This window comes from Chiloscyllium plagiosum, unplaced genomic scaffold (assembly GCF_037043375.1).
Source record: "Chiloscyllium plagiosum isolate Xiang-an unplaced genomic scaffold, Cpla_swu_hap1 HiC_scaffold_20, whole genome shotgun sequence".
Lineage (NCBI taxonomy): Eukaryota > Metazoa > Chordata > Chondrichthyes > Orectolobiformes > Hemiscylliidae > Chiloscyllium > Chiloscyllium plagiosum.
Window position 1 is genome coordinate 75,239,436 of NW_028270158.1, and position 7,627 is coordinate 75,247,062.

The following is a 7,627-nucleotide window of genomic DNA, read 5'->3' on the forward strand; positions in this document are numbered from 1 at the left end:
TGGCCTCGATGGGCCGAATAGGCTGTTTCCTCATTGTAAGGATTCGATCATTTCTATGGAGTTCTCCTTGACTGGCAGCTTTCGACAGAACCCTACCGACATGTCTTGCCTTGATTTGTCTTGCCAAAATGCAACACCTCACATTTAACTAAAATAAACCCCATCTGCCACTCCTCGGCTCACCTCAGCAAAGTCCCATTATAGTCTGAGAGTTCATTCTTCACTGGCGACTACACCACCAAATTTGGTATTATCTACAAACGTACTGACCATACTTCGTATACTCAAATGCAAATGATTTGTATAAGTGACAAAAGGCAGTGGACCCACTATTGATCTTTGCAGCACGCCACTGGTCAAAGGTCTCCAAGTTTAATGAACAAATGTCCACTGTCACGCCCTGTCTCCAATATTCCAGAAAAAAATGGATCTAAATGGCGAGCTCTCCCTGGATCCCAGGCAGTCTAACCTTGCTAACCAGTCTACCATGTAGACCATTTTGGTTTTCTTACTGAATTCCATAATGGCAACATCCACTGTTCTGCCTTCATCAATCATTTTCATCACTTCCGCAAAAAATTCCACCGAGTCAATGAGACGTGATCTCCATTGTACAAAGCCCTCTTCAATCCTTGTCTTTCCAAATGCATATATATCCTTTCCTTCAAAATCCCCTCCAACAATTTGGTCACCATTGACGTCATGCTCACCGATCTATAGTTACCTGATTTTTTTTCCCCTTACTTTCTTAAATAATGACACCACTTTAGCAGCCCTCCAGTCTTTTGACACATCACCTGTGGAAATCAATGATACAAATATATCGGCAAAAGGCTGAGCAATCTCTTTCCTAGCTTCCCACAATCGTCTGGGATACAACTGATCAGGTCCCAGGGATTTGTTCACCTTTATGTGTTTTAAAATGTCAAACATCCCCTTGTAATATAGACAACTTTCAATGTATCACTATATATTTATTCATTCTCTTGCTCTTGTAACCTCCTCCTCATTAAATACTGTGGAGAACTTTTTGTTTCGTATCCTTCCAATCTCGGGTGATTCCACACATAGGTCGTCTTACTGATCTTTAAGGGGCCCTGTTCTCCCCCTAGTTAATCTTTTACCATTAAGTGGTCTGTAGAATTTCTTCAATGCCTCGTTAACCGTATTTCTAAAGCCATCTCATGTCCACATTTTTCTGGCCAGATTTCCGCATTGACTATGCACTTTCTGCCCTTATACACCTCTCCGAATTTACTTGATCTCTGCTCTGTTTACCTGACATATGCCTCCTTCCTTACCTTGACCAGAGCATCAATATATCTAGCCATCCAGCACTCCCTGCACCCACCAGCCTTGCCCCTCTCACTAATAGGAACACGTTGGCTCTGGACTCTCTGAAACCAAATTTTGATGGCCTTGCATTTTCCAACCATCCCTTTACCTGTGAATTGGGGATTCCAATTAGCCTTTCACAGGGCTCGCCTAAAACTTTCAAAATTGGCCTTGTTCAAAGTTAGAATTTTAATGTTTACATCAGGTCTTTCCTATTCCACAACTAATTTAAAACTAATATTTATGCATAACAGAAAGTTAAAGAAACACTTCCTGCCCCTCTGCAGCAGGCTCGAGAGGCTGAATGGGCTCCTCGTGGCCCTCTGTAATAGACTGGAAAGGCTGAATGGCCTCCTCCTGTCTTTGTGTAACAGACCCGAGACATTAAATGAGACAGCAGCCCGTGGACGACGAACAACCGTTAAACTGTATCTGATGGAGGTCCATCCCTTCTCAGTTACAGAAACATAACCAACACAATGTATTCCCGTTGCCCACTCAGTAACACCTCATACAGCTGCAGTGGCACATCTCTTTGTTTTGAATGATTCTGTTGGCAAAATGTGCTGAAAAATCTGTTGCTGAAAAAGCACGAAACGTCGATTCTCCTGCTCCTTGGATGCTGTCTGACCTGCTGCGCTTTTCCAGCAACACAGCTTTCAGCTCTGATCTCCAACACCTGCAGTCCTCACTTTCTCCTTGTTGGCAAAATGTGCCAATATTCTAGATTTCCACCTTTTCGAGTAGCAACAGGCTAATATGGGCTGAATGGCCTTCTATTATACCTCTGTAAGGGGCCCATAGGGACAGAATTGCTTCGGCCTGTTGCTGAGCAGCAGTCTCAATGCTCTGTCTTAAGATTATGAAAGGGTTTGGGAGCAGGACACTTAAAACCAGGAGTAGCCTCACACTGGTCAATAAGGAATCTAGAAACTTGCCCACCCGACCTTTCTTTATGCAACCGATCTGATATTTTATAACGGCTTCTTTCATAAACAGAGTGGAACATATATAGACCCCTGCAGTGTTCTGTTAGTACTCTCATATCCAATTAAAAAAAGATTTAAAGATTTATGGTCCATTCCATTTTTTATTATCCATTACATCCAAACCCAGTAAATGTTCTCTTTTGTAGTTATATGAAAAGTGATGTGTGGAACTGGTTAAAAGCTAACCTGAGAATGCAACATTTAAAAAAAAAATTGTGATTTACACATGAAAGAAGTGAAACTATCATGGTATTCGAGCAGATGAAAGACCCAACAGACAATCAAGGTATTTTTCAATGTATAATTTCAGTTACATCACACTGTAAATCTTTGCTATAAATTGTGTGCCTCAGAAGTGCGTCCTGCACTATCATCTGATGAAGGAACGTCGCTCCGAAAGCTAGTGTGCTTCCAATTAAACCTGTTGGACTATAACCTGGTGTTGTGTGATTTTTAACTTTGTACATCCCAGTCCAACACCGGCATCTACAAATCATGACTGAGCTAAAGCTAGACAATATGTTGAAGGTGTTATCCCCCTGTGTTCTCTGTCTATGCCATGATGTTTAGATTGATTCTAATCTGAAAAGTGAGATAACAGAGTTTTACATGAAGCCATACAGTTTTTGAGCTCAGAGTTTTACATGAATTCATGCAGTTTTTGAGCAAACTACAATGTAACTCTGCAAGTACAAATTCACCCCACAAAATATATGTGTGCATGTGGGTCTTTATCGGTTTGTATATGTGTGTCTGTGTCTGTCTGGGTTGGGGGGTTGTGAGTGTGAGAGAGAATGTATATATTTGTGTAGTGATATAAAGTGTCTTAAGTCTGTGACGGGGTGCATGTGTGAGTGTGTGATTGTGTGCGCGTGAATGGGGTGGGGGATTTTGACTATCAGTGAGAGAGAGTGTATATGTGTGTGCATGAATGTAGAGTGGTCTAAATCTCTGAGAGAGTGCAGTGTGAGTGTGGGAGTGTGTGTGTCTTTAAGGGTGTGTGTGAGTGTCTGTGTGCGTGTCTGCGTACATGTGTGTCCGTATGTATATATGTGTATAGGAGTGTCTCTGTTTGTGTGTGTATATTGCAATGGTGGTCACCTGTAATGTGACATGAACCCAAGGTCCCGGTTGAGGCCCTCCCTATGTGTATCGAAATTAGCTATCAGCCTCTGCTCGGCCACTTTTCGCTGCTGCCTGTCCTGAAGTCCGCCTTGGAGGATGGTCACCAGAATGTCCGAGGTTGAATATCCTGGACCACTGAAGTGTTCCCCAAATGGGAAGGAACCCTCCTGTCTGTTGATTGTTGTGTGGTGTCCATTCATCCGTTGTCGTAGCCTTTGCTCAGTTTCCCAGTGTTTGTTCAGTGACTGTGATTAATGCCAATCTCCATGGATTCTAATAATTCCAGTGGAGGGTTTCCATCTTTAAATGATAAATGGGCGCCATTCAATGTGTTATCCCATAACATGGGCGGGAACATCACTGACAGCACTACAGGGATCAGCAGATTTGGAGAGAGGGGGAGGAGAGATCTGAATCTGAGAACATTAGACTGGAATGTTCCAACAATGGATCAGAATCTGAGAACATTAGACTGGAATGCTCCAAAAATGTATCATAATCTGGGAACATTATACTGGACTGTTCCAACAATAGACAGGAGTTTATCCATTTATGTTTAGTATCTTTCTGCATTTAATTGGTGGCCATTATCATTTCGAATCTATTACGTTCTTCTCATTATTCAATATTTTTATTATCCTTTCCTGGCTATCGTCGGTGTTCCTGGTAAGTGTCATTGTCCAGATTTTTCTTTCTATAAACCAGTTATGAGTGTATTACTGTTCTTTCATATAGTCTACACTTCTTGGCCCTATTATCTTCCTGTTGAAACTCTCAATCCATAGATTCACTCTACAGACTACTGCTAACTACATCAAGGAATGTGTTCAATTACTGTCTCCCTCTCTGCTCTAACATTGTTACTCATGGGTCCCTATGTTGACGTCCTCAGTTTCAGCGGAGAACTACAATTTATTGTATCATTGCCCTTGTTATTGAAGTATTTTCAGCATGGAGATCATTCTCTACTGTTCTGGTTACAAACTCCACTTCCTTCCACTGTTTCCCTCCCATCCCTGGCCAATATCTGCGGCTGAAGCAAACAAGTCACAACTGTGGGGGATCCCTTTGACCATGAGCTGATTCATGACACCATATCCTGACCATTTCTAACTTGAAATACTCACCACTCCAGAATATATCTCACTGGTTTATTCCATCCCCTGTTTGAACCTTGAGCTATGAAATACAGGCTTAAGTAAGCCAAAAATCTGCCGCTGACGCTCCGGGCTTCAAATCTGCCGAAGCAAATCTGATTCGACCGCACACCAAACTCCCATCCATCTGTCATTCATGTGCACGCTGATGTATATTGCTATTGTCTCTGGCAATGCCTTTATTGACATTCTCAAACACTTTATCTCATCTGTCCATGAAACTTCTCTCGTTCTCTCTTTGTCGATTAAGAAAAAGCCTGCCAGTTGTTCTTATTTAAAATAATTTCCTCCATGTGCGTTCCTTCTCAAACAATGAGTTTCGCAATCGACAATGCCTTTATTCAATGTTCTCATTCTTGTAAGTTTTCTGTCGAAGATCTCAATTCTACAGTTAGTCCCACTGCCCTGTCTTTCTCCCCATATTTCAGTTTTCAGTTAATTTTCAGTTAACATCTTTTCAGTTAATTAAATGTCTGTTTAATGTGAATCTTTCTGTTCATCTGTATCTTTCCCTGATCTTTGTTTTTGGTTCCCTCGTGTATCGAGTGAAATCATTATGAAGCTGAGAAACAGTAAAATGGTGTGCGTCAGGCTGTTGTTCACTTCGCTGTATGTTCCATGTGATGGTCCATAGACAGGGGTGTTTCAGAAGTTATGAGACACATCCTTGTAACTTCGTCTGTACCTGTATTTGTCTCTCTCGGGGCGACCTTGCAATCAGTAGCACGAGAAAGCCCCTAGAGTAAAGGACCCGACATCTAAATTGTGTTACAATGCTGTCATTTTAAAAAAAAAGTTATTTTCCACTTTTTTTAAATAAGAAATCTTAAAGGCCAAACTGCCTACTGAAAACGGCTCAAGTAAATAACTTGCGACGCTTTTAGGGTTTTTAATAAATAGGAGTAACAACGGCCTAGTAACATATCTCCAGCTGGTACTCTGTCTGACACCTGACTTGATGCTGATTCCTCCTGGATTGGAGAACTGTATGTAAGAATGTATGTCTGAATGTATCTTTTTGCCAAGGGGTGTGTTAATGGGATATTAGTATATTGGAACAGTTCGTCTGTAGAATGTACTGTATCCATTATTCGGTTAAGATTTCCAATACTGAAAATCTGTTGCTGGAAAAGCGCAGCAGATCAAGCAGCATCCAGGGAACAGGAGAATCGAAGTTTCGGGCATAAGCCCTTCTTCTCCTGAAGAAGGGCTTATGCCCGAAACGTCGATTATCCTGTTCCCTCGATGCTGCCTGACCTGCTGCGCTTTTCCAGCAACACATTTTCAGCTCTGATCTCCAGCATCTGCAGAACTCACGTTCTCCTCTAAGATTTCCAAAGTTAAATTATTCTAAATTCCTCGTCATTTTGAATGGATTTTCATTAGAGTGTTTAAATATATTGTGTTTTTCTTAATGGTGAGTAGTTTGGCTAGTAACATCACATCTGGAACACCTACTTCACATCTACCTTTAAAATAAGAAAGGTTTGGCATCCAACCTACCCTCTTAAAATAGTTTGAGGCAGTCTGGTTGGTCTATTGCAAACTGGGGTCTCTTGTCTGGTTCTAAATCGGTAATACCAAATTGGGTTGAGAATTACAATCCTACAGTGTGCAAACAGACCATTCGACCCAACAAGTCCACACCGACCCTCCGAGGAGTAACCTACCCAGACCCATTCCTTTACCCTATTATTACACATTTTCCCCGACTAAGGCTCCTAACCCACACATCCCTGAAAACTATGTACAATTTAGCATGGCCAATTTACCTGACATGCACTCCTTTGGATTGTGGGAGGAAACCAGAGAATCCAGAAAAGGTCATGCAGACACTGGAGATTATGCACCGGGAGACTATTGCGTTCAAAGGTCGTGTATGGTAGCTGTAAGTGTCTTTTGTTGTGGGTGTGAATTCGGTTGGTTTAAATAGTGGTTTGTGTATAAAGATGTTTTCAGTCATTAACTGGGTGTGGCGGAAGTGAAGTTGGCGGTTTTACAAAAGGTAATGAAGGCAAAGCTGTTGGAATTGACAGACAAGCTGGAGTTGAGGTTGCGTTTGTCTGTGAGAAAATGAGAGATAATTAAAGCTACAGCTCGGCAATTATATTTGGTAGAACTGCCATCAGACTCTTTGGAAACGGCTGGAATTCAATTTCAAATAAAGCACTTTGAACATGAGAAGGAATTGAAACAGTTTGAATTATGATGAAAAGTAGAAATAAAAAAAGGAAATGAAGAAGAAAGAGAGAAAAGGACAGAAGAAAAGCAGAGAGTTTCAACTTAAAAAGTTAACAGTTAGAGAGGAAAGTTGACATAGAAGGCGGAGATGAAGGCAGACGGTCGGCGGGTTGAGGAGGGTAGTGAGGTTGAACAACCCTATTGTAACCAATGGTCTATTGGGGTTCTGTTTAAATGCATCCAGGAATTATCTAAATTTGATGAAAAGGATGGGGAAGCCTTTTGAATTTCATTTGAGAAAGTGGCTAAACAAATGCAGTGACCAGTGACCATGTGGATTTAGTTTATCCAAACAAAGCTGATAGGTATTTGCATCCCTATCGGAGGAGGAATCTGGCTAGTATGGGGTGGTGAAGAAAGCCATCTGAAGTGCATATGAGCTTGGGCCAGAAGCCGACAGACAGCATTTCAGGAATCTAAAAAAGGGTCCCTGGTTAAACGCACATTGAGTTTGAAAGGATCAAACAAAGTAATTTTGAAAGGTGGGTAAGGGTATTAAAAACAGAGCAAACCTAAGACACTCTTAGAGAGATTCTTATTTTGGTGAAGTTCAACAATTCACTTCCTGCAGTCGTGAGAAGTCGTGTGGAAGAGCAGAGAGTTAAAATGGCAAGCTTAGAAATGGCTGATGATGATGATTGGGTTCAGAAATCAAAGATTAGTTTCTTTGAGAGGTTGTGAAGAATGTGTGAGATCTTCTTAAAACATATACCTGTGAGAGTAAGATTAACTGGCATAGGCCAGGAATAGCAGGGGAAGAGGTTGGAGCATTAAGAGGTA